The sequence below is a fragment of the Theropithecus gelada genome, chromosome 13 (assembly GCF_003255815.1).
Source record: "Theropithecus gelada isolate Dixy chromosome 13, Tgel_1.0, whole genome shotgun sequence".
Taxonomy (NCBI): domain Eukaryota; kingdom Metazoa; phylum Chordata; class Mammalia; order Primates; family Cercopithecidae; genus Theropithecus; species Theropithecus gelada.
The window spans coordinates 87,149,522-87,170,479 of record NC_037681.1 but is presented as its reverse complement, the minus strand read 5'-3'; the positions used below and the strand labels follow the sequence as shown (position 1 = coordinate 87,170,479).

The 20,958-nt window shown below is 39.1% G+C and overlaps 1 protein-coding gene across 5 annotated transcripts in view; it reads right to left on the bottom strand.

Annotated features, from left to right (window-relative positions):
* The window catches only part of MEIS1 (Meis homeobox 1), a 138,063-nt gene that overhangs the window by 86,822 nt on the left and 30,283 nt on the right, over positions 1–20,958 (bottom strand). The gene's annotated exons all lie outside the window — the stretch shown is intronic.

Below are 20,958 nucleotides of genomic sequence, written 5' to 3'. Positions count from 1 at the left end.
ACAAATGGGATCTAATTAAACTAAAGAGCTTCTGCACAGCAAAAGAAACTATCATCAGAGTGAACAGGCAACCTACGGAATGGGAGAAGATTTTTGCAATCTATCCATCTGACAAAGGGCTAATATCCAGAATCTACAAGGAACTTAAAAACATTTACAAGAAAAAAAACACAACCCCATGAAAAAGTAGGTGAAGGATATGAACAGACACTTTTCAAAAGAAGACATTTATGTGGCCAACAAACATGAAAAAAGCTCATCATCACTGGTCATTAAAGAAATGCAAATCAAAACCATAATGAGATACCATATCATGCCAGTTAGAATGGCAGTCATTAAAAAGTCAGGAAACAATAGATACTGGAGAGGATGTGGAGAAATAGGAACGCTTTTACACTGTTGGTGGGGGTATAAATTAGTTCAAACATTGTGGAAGACAGTGTGGTGATTCCTCAAGGATCTAGAACTAGAAATACCATTTGACCTAGCAATTCCATTACTGGGTATATTCCCAAAGGATTATAAATCATTCCACCATAAAGACACATGCACACATATGTTTACTGCAGCACTATTCACAATACCAAAGACTTGGAACCAACCCAAATGCCCATCAGTGTTAGACTGGATAAAGAAAATGTGGCACATATACACCATGGAGTACTATACATCCATAAAAAAGGATGAGTTCATGTCCTTTGTGGGGACATGGATGAAGCTGGAAGTCATCATTCTCAGCAAACTAACACAGGAACAGAAAACCAAACATTACATGTTCTCACTCATAAGTGGGAGCTGAACAATGAGAACATATGGGCACAGGGAGGGAAACATCACACACCAGGGCCTGTCAGGGGGTGGGGTGCAAGGGGAGGGATAGCATTAGGAGAAATACCTAATGTAGATGATGGGTTGATGGGTGCAGCAAACCACCATGGGACATGTGTACCTATGTAACAAACCTGCAGGTTCTGCACCTGTATCCAAGAACTTAAAGTATATTAATAAAAAATCATATGTGTATGTGTGTATATATATACACATACATATACACACACACACACATATTGCCAACAATAAAGAAAAAATGGTTAAACAACAACAAAAAAATCCTCTCACACCTGTAGAGAGTAAGTTACATAAAACCTCCCCCCCCCCAAAAAAAAAAAAAAAAATCTTGTCCTATATTTTAAATTTTCTATGTAACATCCTAGGCTGTAATATGAGGATCTTTGGACATTTTCACTGTATGGTGCCCCAGCAAAACAGAGTCATCACCACAAGTATAAGAAATTCCCTTTGTGGCCAGGCGCAGTGGCTCATGCTTGTAATCCCAGCACTTTGGGAGGCCAAGGCTGGTGGATTACCTGAGGTCAGGAGTTCGAAACCAGCCTGACCGACATGGTAAAACCTTGTCTCTACTAAAAATAAAAAAAATTAGCCAGTTGTGGTGGTGCATTCCTGTAATCCCAGTTATTTGGGAGGCTGAGGCAGGAGAATTGCTTGAACCCAGGAGACGGAGGTTGTAGTGAGCCAAAATCATGCCATTGCACTCTAACCCAGGCCACAAAAGTGAAACATCATCTCAAAAAAAAAAAAAGAAGGAATAAAAAATTCCTTTTGTAAAAAAGGAATGAGATCATGTTTGATTGTTAGAAAACCACCTATAATCCCTTGAGAAGGGATAAATGGGCTTGCAGCTAATATAAAAAATATAAGCACATTGCTATGTCATGAGAGAATGAATAGAAAAATAAAGGAAGATAGTCAAAATAGGAAATGGGCTCTCTGTGCTCTCATCATAACTACACTACAACATTGCGCACATAAAAAAGAGAAAAAGACATAACCAGATGAGGAGGAGAGGGTGAGTGGGTAGTCAGCACCTTCGAGTCATTTTGTAGATGAAAAAAGTGGTAAAGTTGATTTCTTATAAACAAATAAAACCCTCCCTATAAGTCTAGTTTTGCCTCCCCCATAACTTAGCAGAATCAAACTTTCCTAGTTGCAATTAATAGGCAAGAGGTATTTTGAACCTTATTTTACCAACTGCAATTGTCACAAACCTAGTTCTGAAGATATCTGCAGTATTTGGTAAAGTTTATCTGTAATACTATGGATTATATTTCCATATCTTAAGATTTACCAGTAACATTGATGTCCTGAGATTCAAAGGCCAGACTACCCAACAGCCTCATCAAAAACCAAAGGTTATTGTGACCAGATGAGACCAGAGACACAAGAAGAAACTTTGTGAGTGGCCAAATATATTCCCCATCCTAACTCGGCTCCTGTGAGGAAATTCCACCTAGGACCCCCAGGGACACTCAACCTTAACCCAATCTGACCGCCAAGAAGAGGTATGCCACTCAACATGTAATCTTGACTAACACCACAAACTTCATTTCTTCACAGACACTTTAACGTATGGTATAGAAGGAACATGAGCAGTTGTGTAAAAGGAATCCAGTAGACCAAAGGCCTCGTGGTAAGAATTGTATCAGTCTGCGTCCCTTCTCAACCATTCACTTCCTCATCACTGCCTCCTCATGTAAAAGTGGCAGACCTATGGAACATTTCAGAGTGATGGACAGTGGAAGGGAGGCCCGTATGAGTGGAAATCTTGATGGCCCACCAAGTTCACAATGCCCTCTGTCCTGACACGAAAGGGCAGCCAAACAGTCTTCATTGTAAAATAAATACGTATTTGGGAATAATACTAGATTCTCAATTTCTTGGAAGGCATCACTCGCATTTGGAAATGGACACCAGTCCTAAGCAGAGTCTCTTTTTCCACAGAGAAAATTAATCAGCTGATAATGATGATGTGGTCATGACAGCAGCTAACACAGACATAACGCTTACCATTGCCAGGTATGGTTCTAAGTTCTATATATTAACTTGTTTAATGTTCTCAACAGTCCTATAAGTAGGTACTAATACTATTCCCATTTTATGGGTGAGTTTAGGCTGTTCCTCTGTCCAAAAAAGTCAAACCATCTCATGTAGAAATCTGATTTATTAAGAGCCTGTTCTCCATGAGTAGAGACCAATATTGGGTTGCTTCCATTCTGATCCTACACTGAAACCCCCTCATGCCTGAATATCACTAGATGGCATCAGGAATATTGAATGAGACAGTAGGTAACTCCTAAAGAGAGCAGCACTAAGAAATATGTGTGTTCTAGACAGTTCTCAATTCAGGGGTAAAGGGAGCAGCAAACACTGGACTATCAATTCCTTGAGGGCACGGATTGGTCTTACTCATTTCTGTCATCCCAGAACTTAGCACAGTACCCTCTACATAGAAGGGTCTCTGTGGATGAATAAATGAATGAACGAAATAGAATGCTAAGCAGTGCCTGATCACTTCCTTCTAAAGATCCTTCCTCATATGTCATTCTGTCTTCTCTCTTTCTAACGAGAGACAGAGAGAGAACTGGTAGACACATTTCAGAAATAAATGAACCCAAAAGATATTAGTTACTAGGTTACTTTTCAACCTGGTAAAAAAGAAAAATTGTTGGAATTGAGAAACCTGACTGATTTAGGTCCTGTCGTTTTCTCACTTACACGCTGTCAGGCCTTAGGTAATTCTCACCTATGAAATAGAGACACAAATCTCTGCTCTGCCATAAGGGTGGTGGTGTGAGGCTCACAAATGAACGAGAGTGGGCACATTTCAGAATCTGAATGCATGAAAAATGAGTTATTTGTTTGAAAAATTTCCCACCTAGCATCGTACCTGACACATAGTAGATTCTCAGTAAATATATTTGTTAAATAATGGAATATCACCGGGTGTGGTGGCTCATGCCTATAATCCCAGCCCTTTGGGAGGCTGAGGCAGGCAGATCACGAGGTCAAGAGATCTAGACCATCCTGGCCAACATGGTGAAACCTCATCTCTACTAAAAATACGAAAATGAGCTGGGCATGGTGGTGCATGCCTATAGTCCCAGCTACTCGGGAGGCTGAGGCAGGAGAATAGCTTGAACCTGGGAGACAGAGGTTGCAGTGAGCCAAGATCATGCCACTGTACTCCAGCCTGGCAACAGAGCGAGACTCCGTCTCAAAAAAAAAAAAAAAAAAGGGAATATCAGAATTAATGAGCCACAAGTCTCTGATCCTCTAAACTCCATTTCATAAGACTTCCTTTAAGAGGTTCAAAGTTGTCAGTGCCAACCTCAGTGGAAGGAATAAAACCAATCTCAGGTAAACGCCACTTCAAGTTAGAGTTGGAAAAGTTACAGCCAACTGCACATGAAAATAAATAATACTCTCAGCCTTATGGAGAGGCAAGACTGATGAGAATAAAGAGATGTTCAAAGTTGAGCAGGATTGAAAATCAAGCCAATGGGCCCCAACTCTTGCAATCCTCCTCTTTTTGCTCCTTCTCCACAGCATCTTAGGTCACAAGCCAAAAAGAATGGCAGCATCATCGCTGTCATTTTGCTTCTCTGAAATAGGAACCTGGATTAGCTTTAGCTGGCTGAAGCTCAACCCAGATAAGTCCAGAGCAATGCTGATAGGCAGCAGGAAGGAATTTGAGGAAGTGACAAGAAATGCCACGTCATCCATCATAAAGAAAGCTTTCCCACAAAGTGGCCTGGGAGCTGGCTACATAGCAACGGGGGTTCAGAAAGATGCAGATAAACACAGAAGTCTTTCCTAGCACCAGAATAGAGAGCCAGCCACAAATAATTCATGCCCTTGCCACATCCTTCAGTGAGTACTAGGAAGAATGTAGGATACCCTCCCTTCCACTTTCCCCGCTCATGCAGCCGAAAGGAACCTGAGCTTGCATGTCCTGGGTGCCCTCTTACTGCAGGGGATCAGGATGCTGGAGACAGCAGACTTGCCTCTCTGCTCATTTCTAACACATCAACCAGAGAATCACCAGAAATCCTGAGGATGTGTTTTTTTTAACAGAGATTCTAGGCTCCACTCTTTCTGTTGCAGGGAAGGGTATGTGCCATGTCAGAAATAAACTCTTCCTAATTCCATTCTCCAAGTAATGGACATCATAATAATCTGCAATGGCATCTGTCATTGCAAAGATTTCCACCATTCTTCAAAAAAGTTTCATAGGAAAGTAGAAGTTAGCAAGCAGTTATTCTCCAAAGAAATGCACAAGAAATGAGACTCAGCAAAGAAGACTGGAGAGAGTGGAACTCTTCTTTCCCATTGTTTTCTTAGACAGCAAGAAATTCCCTATTGATTATATATGTTATGACTTTCCTATGGTTTAAAATTTCATTCAAAGGGTCTGTTCTCACCAAAATGTACCCAAAACTTGTCTGTCTTCAGGAGGAAATCTGTACTTTGAAAAACAGACAAAAAGATCAAATCTTTTAACCAAAACTATATTCTGCATTATTAAATAATTCTAGTGACTACTTAAAAGGGTATATTGAGCTAGATCTCAGCCTGTACCTTCATTGGATAAATCACATAATATCCCAGTGTGCTAAATCTCCTTGAAAGAAACTCTGGCTTAAATTCTGCCATCTCAAATGGTCCCCAACTTCTATCTAGAGAGAAATTTCAGTCACTAGTATCCCAGAGGTTTCATTATGGCCACAGCAATTAGTAGACCATATTTTCATCGTAAGTAGCCAGGGAAATATTTCAATGCAGTACATTTTTTTGCTCAGAACTCTTTGAGAACACACCAAATAGGAAATAATTAGAATAACATTTACTTATCCTCACATATTAGCATTAAATTATTAGTTGTATTAGTGGCTTGCATATACATTAAACTTGCAAATTATATAGACCCTTATTTCTATTCTATGAGCATTTAGATTTTTTCCCTGCATGCATATCTAATCATTTGCTTACCTCTTATCACTCCAGGAACCTAGAGTTCTTAATTCCATGGATTTCCACAGGGCAAGAATCTAGGCCACCGTTTATGCACAGAAATCAATTCAGCCATCACTACACCATGCATCAAAACAACATTCTAAGAGTAAAAGTTGAAGCCAGTGGCATTGAGCCAAAGCACCTCTCCTCCGAAGGAAAATGCAGTGGGATTTTAAAGGGCAAATAGGGCAGGTTACCGAGCCTTACTGTCTCACCAATAAATGGGGAATCCTTCATGGCCCGGGGTTTCTTGATTCAAATCTGGAGCTTAAGACTTTGTGCCTAAAGAAAAGTGCTGATTCTCATCCCCCAGTGCATTTCTGGAATGTCCATGTAAATATTCACTGGATCAATTTTCTCTCTTTGCTCCTAGTGAGATCATATTAACCAATGACACTTTTATGTTTTTAATTAAAATCGAAAAGAGCATTTTGGCACCATAAGTCTATTGCATTTTTATAAGATCTTCATCTCTGAAACACAATCTTATATTAACATGACAGTTTCAAAAAAATCATATTATCATAAATCATAGAAACATCATTGGCTTCTTTTAAATTGTATTCAATCTACTAACTACACCATTCACAAATTATAACAATCTATGCAAATGTACATTAAAGCCATAAAAAGCTTTTCCAGCATGTCCTTTTCCCACAGCCCAAATAAAGGTACATTAAGAAAATCTGGCAAAGGGCATATATGTCTATTGCCATTTCCCACAGCAAATAGGGTGTTTTCCTCTGGGAATAAAACATTTTCCTTAAACTACTGTTTATAACCCTTATCAGCTCAACTGCAATAGAGCCATCAAGTTCAATCTCTTGTGGAAAAAAGTCAAGGTCAACAAGTACTTGCATTTTTGTTTTTTCTTTAGCTGCAATTGCTACTGACATTCAATTGGGTAATAAACATGAGGTCTGTCAAATGTTCCCAAAGAACAGGTGATCCAAAAGCTATCTCAGCACAAGGCCATTGCCAGGTAATCAAACAATCTTGTTATAACAATTATGATTTGAGTACATTTATTTATAGATGCAAACATCTGTCAGTTCTGAATGAATATTGCCAGACAATTCCCACCATTGGGGTCATAAGAATGAGGAAGTACAAGAGGGCTCTTGCTAGAATTACTCACCAACAATAATGTGTACCCTGATGAGCAGAGTACCATCCAAAGAAAAGGCTTTCTCCTCTTATCTTTTCTATTTAAAGGCAATTTTGTATAGCTCAATACAGCCATGTCCTCTACTATGCCAGCCAGGTTCCTGAGCCCAGTTGCCTCTCTCTGCCTGAAAACCAATTCTACAGTTATGTGTGTGTGTGTCTATTTGGAATTGTTGCATTATTCCTTTAAGCCAGCATGGTTGCTATATTCAAAAACACTCCATTTTAACTTGAAAAGTGCTAGAATTTATTCAGCATTTAATCCTAAAAAGTCAGATAGATGTTTGGAATAAAGACCACATAGTTCTTTCCAATTCATCATGAAGCTCACTGATATCAACAGGAGTTATGCATTTGGATCCGGGCGGCACATGGCTCCATGCCATATGCAACTTACGGATTAAAAATAGAATCTGTTCCAGCTGTAAAGTAAGACACATTAAACCTACGGCCTCCATTTGAAATATGAAAATTAAATCTAGGGACTATGGCTAGTGTCTAAGATGATGACTCTGATCCACATAATGCAAACCTATTGCTTCCATTTCAGTTACGGAAAATGAACCTAAAGTTGATTCTTGGGGCCTAAAAGCAATGCTTCCACTTCTTGCTATGTAACTTTTATTAACACTCCATCATTTAGTGGAGCAATTAACGTTGTCCAAAGCTGATTCCTTTACTATCAAGAGCATCAGGAAATCTGGAAACAAAGGAAAGCTAATTCTTCTAAAAACACATAAACCCACATCTTGGGGAAGAAAGTAAAAACTAAAAACAAAACGAGAAATTCTGGATGCACAAAATGAAGTACGCTACTTTGAAAGACAGCTTTCAAAGTCAATGTAGACACACTAAGTACCAGGTGATAGTGTTTTTAGCCAAATAAATACTGCTCCAGTGTAAAAAGGTATCCTTCATTCTTTAACATTCTGGCAAAAAGTCAATGTAACCAGAGTTGTATCAGCAGGCATAAGAGTATCCTGTTTCTAATCCTGCATTCTATTAAGTCTTGGGCCGTTAATCTAAAGACACTACATAAAAATAAAAATTAGCAACTGAGAAGTGGGAAAGGCTGAAGCACACCAGGATTAGAATCCACTGGGAGTGCATAAACACGAAGGCCCATGAAGCAAAACATCTATTCTGCAAACACTCAGGAAATGTTCATCAATCAGTTGTCAAGCAAAGGGGGAAGTCACCTCACTTTCAGAGCAGTAAACTGATGAAATGAGTCACCAAATTCCCATGACAGCTTGGCTGGCCTCTTCCTTTCCACCCAGCCCCTGGTCTCCATGGAGCCAGAGCCTTCTTTGAGGGAAAGCAGTGCAGCAGAGAGAATTCGTGGGATTTCTGCAAGCCATCCTCAGGAAGGGGTGGGAAAAGCATCACTTCTGCCCAGCAAGGGTGTAGGAGAAAAGCCACAGCCATCAATGACCAGCTGCATTTTCTCCCATCTAGAGTGGCAAAGCTACATTCAGAAGAAGACAAAGAGCGTGCCGATGGGATCTGTAGTCTGTGTAGTCAGTCTTCGGAAACCTTGGCGTCATCCCAGAGCCTTTGCACTCCACTGCCCTCTGCGTCCACTCAGTCTCTCTGTCCAGTCCAGTCTTCCTCCTCAAAGCTCTGCTCTCTAGCCTCCTCCCTCTGCCTTAGTAAAGTTCTGCCACATTTCTGAATAACTATCATGCTGACTTCAACCTCCCTCTGCTCCGATTCCTCCTTCACTCACATCCGACCACGCCACAACCCTCACATTTCCAATGACTCCCTACTGCCTGCTAAACCAATACCACAACGACAGATATGACCTTAAGACAACAAATACGACCCTTTGTGGTCTGGCCCCTGCTACCTCTTGGGCCTCACCTCAGACTCTTTCTCTCTCACATGCACTCTCTGCTCATGCTGAGGCACACACAAAGTCCCCAAAGTGGCATGCTCTCTCTCCTTCCTACCTTTACACAAGCTATTTTTTTTTTCCTCACGTGCCCCTCTTCTCCATCTCTCCCAAGTTTCCATCATAGACTCACTCTCTTAGGAGACTGAGTGGGAGATCAAAAATAGAAAATCAGTTTCTTCTAGGGCTAACTCCGGGGGGCGAGGTAGTGGTTGCTGGAGTGTTGTGTGGAGAAGGACCTGCATCTGCTCTCCTTTCAGGCCCAGTGACAAGGGTGCTGTGATCCATTAAAAATGGCCACCATGGAAAGACTAGAGAGAAGCCTGTCTGATGCCAGGAAGGTGCTGCCCCTGTGCCAGTTTGTTAGGTTCCATTCCTCTACTTCCAAATTACTCAGAACCTGCTCACTAGGGAGACTTAACCTATGATATATTCAACTGTCTGTTCCTCTACCAGACTGTCAGTTTCTTAATTCCGGAAATGACTTCTTTCACTCTGAATTCCCACATCTAGCACAGGACTGGTATGCAGTGGACATTTAATTAATACTCATTCAATTAATAAATGGGAATATTTCCCTTTTCACTTCTATCTTTGGGAGTATTCCTCTCAAATGCTTAAAATGTACATTAAGCAATACTTTCATTTGTAGTAAATGTATTCCTTTTACCTGAGGGGGTGGTTTTGGTGCTAGGATGAGGTAAGCCAAATATTCATAACACTCAGCCCCCTCCAACCTTATAGGCTGAAGTCATATTCCCTCAGAACTTTCATTTTTAAGGACTGCAGCATCTGAACCTTCCATTCTGGCATCCCAGCTCAGCCTCTCAGCATCTCCATTCTAACCATTGCTTACCTGAATCTCTCTAGCTCCATTAACTCTGTTCCCACGGAAAATAATAACCAGCGCAACAACAGCATCCTCACCCCCATTCCTGGCTTCAGATGGAGGAAGAAAAGACTGGAGAATGAAGCGAACCCACCAGAGTGGTCAGAAGAAGGAGACAGACAAGTGAAGAAAGGCCTCATGGCATTACCAAAACTCAGCACCCTGGCTCACATCAAAATAGGCTGTCATTCATTTCAACCGTGGAAATCAAGACTAGGTTAGATTCCAATGAGGTAAAGGAAGAAAAGGACGAATATGATTACAGATACCTAGTCCAATCAATCAATTATGTATCAGCAATTCTTATAACTGCAGCATTGTGCTAGGAACTGGGGAACATGAGAGGAGTCCTACAGATACTGTCAAGGATGCCAACCTGTGCCACCTCTCTGGACTCCCTGTGTGAGGACAGGAGAAGAATTTCTTTCAGATCTTAATGCCGGTCAAATCGATTCTTCAGAGCAACTTCCATGGATATTGTAAATCTTATAATTAATTATACTTCAGTCTTTGTTTTAGCTGCTAGGAAGCTCAGGGCCAAATTAATACCTATTTCTTGTAATTGTACATGATCTTATAATTTATATTGCTCGGTACTACCCTTATTTCTTGGCTTTTTGTTTATTTTGCTTTCCATTCTACTTTGTTCATCTACATATTTTTTATCCTATTGTATACTATAAACTTTTGTTAATTTCCTTAAATCCTTTCTTAGAATGAGAGGGAGAATATATATACAAATATACATATTTATATTTATGCATAGATAAGTATATATAATATATAAATATGTTATTTATAAATAAATATATAGATATTTATAAATAAACATATAAATACAAATAAATAACTATATAAATACGTGTATTTATAAAATAAATAATAGATGTGTATACTTACATTTGTATCCATATATTTATATGTATATGTGTATATATATGCATTTTAAAATCAACATATCCTTTTCTCCCAAGGTATTAAAGTATAAAAGGGTGTCAAGGTGTTACCTGTCCTGGCTGTCATAGGTAGTAGGGGCACTCAAAGAAAGAGTCAAACTACAACAGTAAGTGCTAATAACCAAGCAACAAGCCCATTGGCAAATTCAATATTTTCTGCATTCACTCTTTAATTCCCTTTTTCTTAAAAATATACAATTTTTTAAAATGTAAGCTTTGCTATGTAAGGTCATATTTTCCTTTTCTTCTAATATGGAAATAAGCAACAGGAAGTTCTGCTGTCTTCATTCTTTGTTATAAAATAAAGTGAGCAATGTTAGGAGGGAATGCATATGAATTGATATTAGTAAGTGAGAGAAAACCAAACTAATTGTACTAATCAAATAGAATGCTTTTAGGTTAAGTAATTATGGAAAACTATCTGCAAGACAGAGCTAATCCACAAAGCCAGACACTTGAGCAAAACCCAACTTTACCAACTACATTTCTGGGACTAATCAATACAAGAGATAGACAATGCCTACATTTTTTTTTTTTTCCTAAGGAAAATGCTTGGCATAAATTTACTGTTTGGGTTAGTTTTTGTTAGGTCAACAGCCAAAGCCTCTACTACTACTATTCTTAATTAGTGCTATCACCCATGAGAAAGAGAAATAACTTTTGGGGTAGAGCTAAATATCACAATTCAGCAGGGGTAGAATCATGGCTGCTACTGAGAAGGGCATAGGACATAAAAGCATCATCCCAGGGTAGCATAGTTACCCATGGTACAGGGTCCTGTCTCAGAATTCATCTTCACTTCAACCCTATCATCCCTCAGATTCTGCTGCTGGTCTCCACCCATCTTCTGTTAGATGCCCACTGTGGGGCAAAGGGTGGTGTCCAAGCGTAGGAGTAGGGAGAATAGGTGATTAGGTGGATGGCATGATTTAAGGTCAAGACCTCCATACACATGTGTTATACATTCACGTATTCAACCAACTGAGGATGGAAGATATTTGAAAAAAAAAATGGATGATTGTATATGTACTGAACATATACAGACTATTTTTCTTGTCATTATTTTCTAAACAATACAGTATAACAACTATTTGCAAAGCATTTACCTTGTAGTAGGTATTATAAGTAATTGAGATATTATTTAAAGTATATGGGTGGATGTGCATAGCTTACATGCAAATACTACACCATTTAATTGTAGGGAATTGAGCATCTGAAGATTTTGGTATCTGGGGGTTGGAGGGAGAGGGTCCTGGAACCAATCCCTGGGGGATACCAAGGGATGTCTATACATCCCCAAACCCACTTAACTTCTGACACTTAAGTTTAGAAGTTGTTAACCTGGGCTATATAGACACCCCCTCAAGGGAGATCCATGGTTAGAATTCAGGGGATATATATACTTAATAAGGGGAAAAAGTACATTTTTATTATCAATAACTTCAGTTAGAATTAGCATTTCCTTCATGCATGTATGTAAGTAACAAACCAACCACAGAACTATTAGCAGGACCTGTAACTTTGTCCCCAATGGAAATCATATTTGCATATCACAATACAGTTGTTACAAATATCTTAAAACATGATTTACATTTATCACTACTTCAAAAATTCAGCAGATAACAGAATTACTACTAAATCTTGTTATTTAAGCCTATTAACAGAGTATATATATATATAATTTTTTTTTTTTTTTGAGATGGAGTCTCACTCTTGTTGCCCAGGCTGGAGTGCAATGGCACAATCTCAGCTCACCGCAACCTCTGCCTCCCAGGTTCAAGCAATTCTCCTGCCTCAGCCTCCCGAGTAGCTGGGATTACAGGCCCATGCCGCTCCACCCGGTTAATTTTGTATTTTTAGTAGAGATGGGGTTTCTCAATGTTGGTCAGGCTGGTTTTGAATTCCTGACCGCAGGTGATCCGCCCACCTCGGCCTCCCAAAGTGCTGGGATTACAGGCATGAGCCACTGCACCTGGCCTTATATTACTATTTTACAACTTGGCTTTAAAAAATATTTAGATAATTGAATTTTAATACAATTCATTGCCCTTGTAGTCCTATGGGTTTTATTTTATACATTAATAAATTTGTTACTCTGATAAGGTATCTATTGGCTTCACCAGACTGCCAAAGGAGTCCTGTCCTCCTCAAAATGTCAAGATTCCCTTGAAGAAGATCAAGCTGAGTCAGCAGCCAGGTGACTAATGGCGGTGAAAGTAATGATGGCTCCAACGGTTCAGGCAGCAGAGGCACTGGCTGGCTCATGGCAGTGTGGAAAGACTGGACCAAGTTTCCAAGAGTGGGCTCTGGAGCCAAGTCCATCTAACAGGGCCCCATAGATGTTGAACGTCTACATCTACCAAGGTAGATCTGTCCCTTGCAATTTAAACCTAATACCCACCATGCTGTGTACCATCCAGCAGGCCTGACCACGGAGTTCACCATGTCTGGGTCATTGGCATGTTGTGAAATAAATACACTCACGGCTCCCTAAGAATATCCAGTATTTAGCAAATATTTTACTTCGATATGCTTGATGTTCTTGGTAGCACACAGGAACTTCCTAAGGGCAAATACTATGACCTACTCATTTTTATAGCTCACACAGAGTACCTGGCACACAGTAAGAGCTTAATCTATTTTTGATGACTTGACCAGAATGTATAAATTTACATTCCCATCCCCCCCTTAAACACAACTCATGATAATATTTTGGCTCATCCGCAGGAGAGATTATAATTCTAAACTCTTTTTATCTCCTTGGGCTATGTTAAATGAATGCTTCCCTAAAATCAACTTCCTCACTTCTGCCTTGTCAAGAATGACACCATGTGAAGAATCTACCACCTGAAACAATGAATTCTCTCCTCATTTATTTCCTTGAGTAGAAACTGAAACACATGTTTAAGCTGTGCCAGGCTGTGTGGTGGCCCTGGAATGCCTGGGAGATCTGACCTGAAAAACAAGTTATTGCTTATAGTTTAAAACCCAATGCAGACTCAAGAGAAGAAAGAAAAGTGAGAAAGGATAAGAGAATGAAAAGGCCCTACATAAAAACTGAATTAAATAATTACAGAATAAGACCTGGATTTTTAAAGCTAATATCTCCATTTTTATCATTAACATAAAACAATACAATGCATGGTATTAATATGATGTGGAACATATTTCTCTATATGTGATGTATTTTTGGAAAATACTTTACAGTTTGAAAAGAAAGAACTGAGTAGTATGAACAATTAACTTCCAGGTCCATGAAAATAGAAAAGATATTCCACTCTCACTGAAAAGCGAATGCCCTTCTAGCTAGGGGAGCTTTCTCTAATTTACAGCCAACTGAGTGAAACTGAAAAGAAGATACTTTTTACAAAGTTTTCATGCCTCTGGCTGCAGAGCTAAATGATGAATTGACATAACATCATTATTCATATACTTTTTTACCACTTATTTCTTATTTTAAAATATTGCATGAGTCTTGGGAGACAAAAGTAGTGAATTCTAGGAAAATAAAAGAACTGGTGTATAATTTTAGATGTGTGTAATTTTAACTGGTGTATAATTTTAGATGTGCTACAAGTCACACCAGAGTTGATATTTCTTAAAAAATGACAGCAACAACAAAATTTTAATCCATCACTTGCAACCAAACTCCAGTATATGCACAGTATCTGGCCAGTAGACAGATGTCAGTGACATCACAAATCAAGTGTGCAAACCAAAGGGAAAACAGAATTGTGACTCACAGGTCACACAATAAATATCACACCTTTTAAATTTCAAAAACAAGAGTTCAAAATTTGATAAAAAATCCAGACCATGAGTTCACATATAAATAAAAACGAGCAATCAACAGAAAATATAAGAAATGACTCTGTTGACTAATGCCCTGTCTTTTCCAATTGAGGGTCAGAACTATTCAAACCCAATCACATGAGGATGGAATCAGTAAAGGTCAGTCAAAGACAAGCTGAAACTCCAACTGTCTAGCTGACCTTCAGAGCTTGTGACAAATTGCTATCAGTCAATGTCAACTAATGACAGGAGCTCTTTGGCTAATCAATTGTTCTAAAAATGATCAAGAAAACTACTCACAGGACAGCTCATTTTCACATCAATGCCTGTGAAGTATGAAAAGCTCATTTTTTGAGTTTTTAATAAGCTCATAAGTAAAGCAGTTACTTGGTAACAGAGGTCACCTTACAGAAAAAGACAGAACCTTTGTCTGTCTTTTACATATTCTTTTATTACCATATTATAGTAAAAATATGTCACAGATACGCTAGAGGGCTACATAATAAAGTAGATAACACTTCATCCACTTTCAGATAAATACTTCTGAGTTCGAAGAATATCTCTGCTCGACTGTAAATAATTTCAGATGCACTTTTTGGTGGTTTAAGATGAAAAACAGTGACCTGAAGTTTACTGCTGATGCTGCCTAATAATGAGAAGAGGCAATTTCTGTGAAAGTGCTTATGGCCAAGTTTGTGCCCCGAAATATAGTTACTACTTCTGGATGATGAAGTTATTTTTCTTTAAGATGGCCTGCTTTCATGATGCTAGAAGTCAAGCAGGTGGAAAACAGAACACTGTTACTCACGTTTGATGAGTCAATAAAAGGAAAGGTGAGTATATTACAGGGTGTTCTTGGGAAAATAGTTCTCTGTCTCTACATCTCATTCAACGTGTTTGATAAGTTAATAATATAGACTTTTTGATAACAGGCATTTGTGGAGCATAATAACTTCCCCTTTCTTTTTTACACCTGACTTTTCCCACCAGGAAATCATTTTCCTATTCTGCCTGCCACTGCATGCAAAGGCCACACTTTAATTTGCAGGTCAACATTAAATATAACCAAAGGAACACACAGGGCTGCGATGCTCTAAGGCCTGTGGTCACAATTATATTTTACTTTTCTCTCCTCTCAAAAGTGTATTAGTCAAAATCATTACAGTGCCATTGAAATACAAGCAGTCCCTGGAGAGGTACAGGCTTAAGAAGCAAGTGTGAACAAATAAAGATCATTCGAATCACTGTGACCAACAGACAAATGAAACAACAAAAAAATAAAAATTACCATTTGTAACCATTTTCCTTCATTTTCAAGTTTCTTAGGTTATCATTTTGTTTGTAAAATACATTGGATTTTTTTTTTAAAGAAAATTGTCTCAAAACAAGCAGTATTAACTTTGTGTTTTCAGCTGAAAAGCTGCAAAGTGACAGCAGTTTCAGATTACATCCTGAACCTGAGTTGCTACGGTAGTTTTTCAAATTAAAATATCTTCTGTGGCCTCAACCACTCTCAAGTTGTCCATAGGAAAGAAATAAAGGAGGGAGGGCAACACTTAAGCCGAGCTATAATTGGAAGTATGTGAAAAATGAAGTGTCAGTTTGGTCAATAAAGGGCAAAGGTCAAGGGGAACTGCAGCCCAAACTCTGTGCGAAATGTGCTCATTAAGACATCCAATCAGAGCGCTCCTTCCCACCTATCCCATTATTCATCGGACAGCTGACTGTTTCAAATGCCTGGGTTCGGGCTGTTATTACTTTTCTTCTTCATGTAAAAAAGGCGAGTGGTATATAAATCGTTGCTCAGTCATCTGGAACATAATGTGGCCCTTCCCCACCTCCCTCGCCCGGTGCTCCCCGTCCCCTCTCAGGCTGCTCTGCCTGCTGGCTTCACAGGTCTGGAACAACTGCCTTGAGATTCCCCTCAATAATAAATGGAATTGCCTTCTGCCTATAGGTTGCCTGGACTCACACAAAAGCTGGTGTAGAGGGGGATGGGGCAGTGGGAGGCACTGCAACTACTGATACATTATGATAGAGAAATGCAGTGCTTTGCAATTATTCTTCTTTAAAGAAACATCCTGGCATGCTGGTTTTGCCTTTTTTTTTTAAGTGGTACTATTGTTATTCTGAGTCCTGCCCCCTAAAGGAGAAGTTCATAAGTGGGTTTTTGAGATTCCAGCAATCATTGAAAACCTTTAGGGTTGAAATGTTTTCCATCAAATTTCCATGTAGAAATAATACTTTTTCTTTATCCTCACAAAAGAGGCAAATATGATGAGTTTGAAGTGGAAAATGTTCTGCAAGAGCAATATCTTTACTTGTTCCCATGCTTCTATTGTTAATTCACTAAGTCTTTGAATGAGTGAAATGATATAGGCTCTTAATACATAATACCAATGAATCATATCAGTCACCATGCTCCCTTTGTAAATACTTCATTCATCATTCTACTTAGCATGCAAAACTAGGTTCTCCTTCCCCAACAGAACATTACCCCTCTGAGTCTAAGGTGATTCTGTCTTATTCATAGCTAGGTCACCACTAGGAAGCACAGCGCCAGGTTCAGTACAGACAACTGGGGAAAGAGTTGTCAAATTGGTAACAGAAAGAATGTCTGTCAAATGATCTGTTTCTCCAGTAAAGCAGTGTATCAAATAGGACATCATAGTTAGGAGCTTGGGCTCTAGAGTCAGACTGCATGGGTTCAAGTCCCGACTCGAGCACCAGCCAGTGTGTGGCCTTGGACAAGTCTCCTTATCACTCTGAGCCTCTGTTGACCTCACTCGAAAAGTGAGGGGATGGAAATACCTACACTGACTGACAGCCCTTCGTGTTCTATTTTATTATCGTTTTACCATCACTTATTTAGCTCTCTTAACTTTAAAGCAAAAACAGACACCTGTCCAAACTCGAAAATGTGGTCAATTGTAGTTGGAGCTGCTTGAGAGGCATAGAGTGGCTGCGGCAGGCCTCTGGGGAAACAGCAAAAATCTAGGGGAAGAGGCACCCGATTTGCTTGAAGTTCTCCCATTCCAAAACACACAGTTCCTAGAGAAGGCTCTGATTATGGTCAGGCGGGCAGCCATGCACAGTAGGATGCAAAAGACACATGAAAGCCACATGTATCTGCCATCGTGTACCTCCCGTACCTATGAGACACTACTTGGCAGCCCTGGAAACAGACACCCCATCCTAAAGCAGTTACAAAGCCAAGAGACCCAAGATCCCAAAGCTGACTTTGACAGTTACTCTTCAATATTTCTCAGCTATTACTTCTTTCTCCTGTGAAATGGGAAAATAAAGCAAATAATTGCCAGGGATAAAATAAGGATTCAATCTGGTATCTTTGGAAGTACTTTGAGGAAGTTATGGAGTAAACAAAATCAATGTTGTAGCAACAGCAACAGAATCCCGAACGAAACACAGATGTGAGGCCCTCCCTCTTAAATGCCAATTGAAAAGGACTTTACTATTAAAGAATCAATCTCCTGCAAGGGACTACAAGTATTAATATTGAATGGAAGTAGATATCATAAAAAGAGTCATCATGATGAATAATTTGAATTGAGGGAAAGATATATTGTGCAAATCATGAATAAACATTAAACCCCTGAATAACAGTACCTTGGTATTCTCTTAATTACATATCTTATGTACATTCTCTTTAGAATGCCCATGATTGGATTTTATATTTTTCTTTTCCTAGATGGAGTCTTGCTCTGTCACCCAGGCTGGAGTGCTATGGCACGATCTCAGTTCACTGCAACCTCCACCTCCTGGGTTCAAACGATTCTCCTGCCTCAGCCTCCCGAGTAGTTGGGATTACAGGCACCCGCCACCACACCTGGCTAACTTTTGTATTTTTAGTAGAGACGAGAGTTCACCATGTGGGCCAGGCTGGTCTTGAACTCCTGACCTTGTGACTCCCCCCACTTCGGCTTCCTAAATTGCTGGGATTACAGGCGTGAGCCACTGCTCCCAGCCATGGATTTTGTATTTCTTTTTTTAATGTTTAGGTAAAAATGTGTACTAAAAAACTCTTTCACTGATCACAACAGCTACTAATACAGCAAATTATCAGGTACTCAAAATTCCCCAAATTGCTGGAGCTCTAACCAGAAACTCTTATTGTATTTTGAAATCTGTTAGAACATTTAAAATTTCCCGCATAACTTATTTCATTTCAATTACTTTGAAAGTTCAAAAGAATAGGATTCAATTGAGACATATATATATATATATATGGCCTGTTACATGCCTCCACTGTGCAGCAGATAAGGTTATTTAACAGAGTACTAAAGCCTAGGGGATTTCTTTTTTGTTATCTTTTCTTTCCTTTCTTTCTTTCTGTTTTTTTTTTTTTTTAACCACAGGTGCCATAATGAAGTGGTAAAAATGGAAAAGGAATGAGGAAAAAAGAAATGCAGTACAAAAAATATGGCAGAGAAAGTTTTAAAATATGTATTACTCCTGTCTGTGGGGGAAACACCTCTTTGGATATGTTCTTGACAGATTGAGTTATTTCTGTCTATTGGGTATGTATAAAGACATATTTATGGATTTATAAATCTTTTGAAGAGGGCTGTTATTTACCCAGTTGACTAAAATGGACTCAAACTGTGTAAATAACTATTTAGGACATGTACTACAGGCCAAATGCTGGCACAGCTTACACATCCATGCCTGCCAGAAAAGGCAAACAGGGAAAACATGGAAAAGCCACTGTGCACAGTTAATCCGAAGGCTGCACAAAGACCAAGCTCTGCAGGTCTCAGGGATGAAAAAAAGATTTAGAAGGGTCATGGTTGGCATGGAAATGTGCATAAGTTGTTGCAGCAACACTTTTAGGCATCATTCTGCATTTATCAGGAATAAATTCCACTGCCAAAGAAAACCCACAAGGAAGGACAAGTAAGACTGAAGGTGGGGCTCCCAGCAGCCTCTGATATCACGCACAGAAAGGTGGGGTAGGGGAAACCAGCACAGAAAGTTTCTATTTGATGACAGTGGAAGTTATTGACTGTAGTTTTTTAGTAGAGAGATGAGGAAAGAGGGTCTGATGAGAAGAACCTTATTTAAGTAATTGGGAAACCGGAAGTTTAGGTCTGACGCTCCACTGGGACCTCAACAAATCACTCAGCTTCTTCGTGCCTTATTTTTCTCCTATATCAGATGGGGCTAGACCTACTTAATCTGCTACCCAGGATTGTTTTTAAATGATTCAGCTGAGATCATTGAAATAAAATAATTTACGTGTAAATGCCTTAAAAACAACTAGGTGTTGGACTCAAATATAAAAACATAAAAAGAAAAACTATAGAAAGAAACATTCTAAGTGGAAAGTTAGTAATGTGAATAACATGTAGTTCCTAGTTACAATCAAATTATTAAATAGGCCTTTCGAGAACACTTGTTGAAGGAAGAAGCAGCGTACAACATTCCTAATTCCTTGCTACAGCATGTCAGAGGGGAAGAACTGGTAATGGGCATTTGCTATCCGAAAATCCTCTCATCATACAATGTTTGAGAAAACAGATGCATTACAGTTTTAAATTCAAGTGCATTTCCGCAGTTTGCAAGCCTTCAGTGCAGCAGCTGAACTATCTACCTATTCTCAGATGATATCAGTTTTGAAAAGCAAGAAATAAAAAAGAAAAAGAAACAAGCCAAACACTAGGCTGCGACCCCATGTAGCAATTTTGGGCTACAGGAAAAAGAATTTAGATTCCATTTACACCTTTTCGAAAACTCATAGTGTAAGTAGAGTTATGAAAGTAAGGCTTTATATTGAAAGTGCTGACACCATCTTAACTATAGCGCTCTGAACAGCAACGCCATAACACATATATACACACACTTGAAAGAAAAAAGGCCCCTTGGATTTATGCTGCATATCATTTTCCAGTAAAAGTCAGAGGTCAGAGGTTACCTGTTTCTGCCTCAGCTCTGAACCAGTTTACTATTCCGGGCTCCGTTTTTACTAGGCTTATAGTTGTGATGAAGTCAGCAACTTTTCTTTGAACAATAAAATGTCTCAAATGTTTAAAATTATATTTGTAGAAGTTATTCCCGGTACAAACAGCATACATGTGCCTAACAAAAATTAACTTTCCTGTTTTTGTTTTCAAATTAATCATGCCAGATTCATTGTAGACTTTGCAATTTTAATTGGTAGAGCCCAACTAAGTTAGACAACAAAATTCCTTTGTCGTCTAAGAGCACTCCAGTGAAACATGATCATAAAACCAGATTTTAAAGTATGTACCTACTGTGGGCTCAGAGTCAACTTCAATAAAACAGCCCTTTTATATTCAGATAAAGAATTCTCTTTCAAACTTTAATTGCATTAATGGAACACAAAATCCACACAGTGGGCTCTCGAG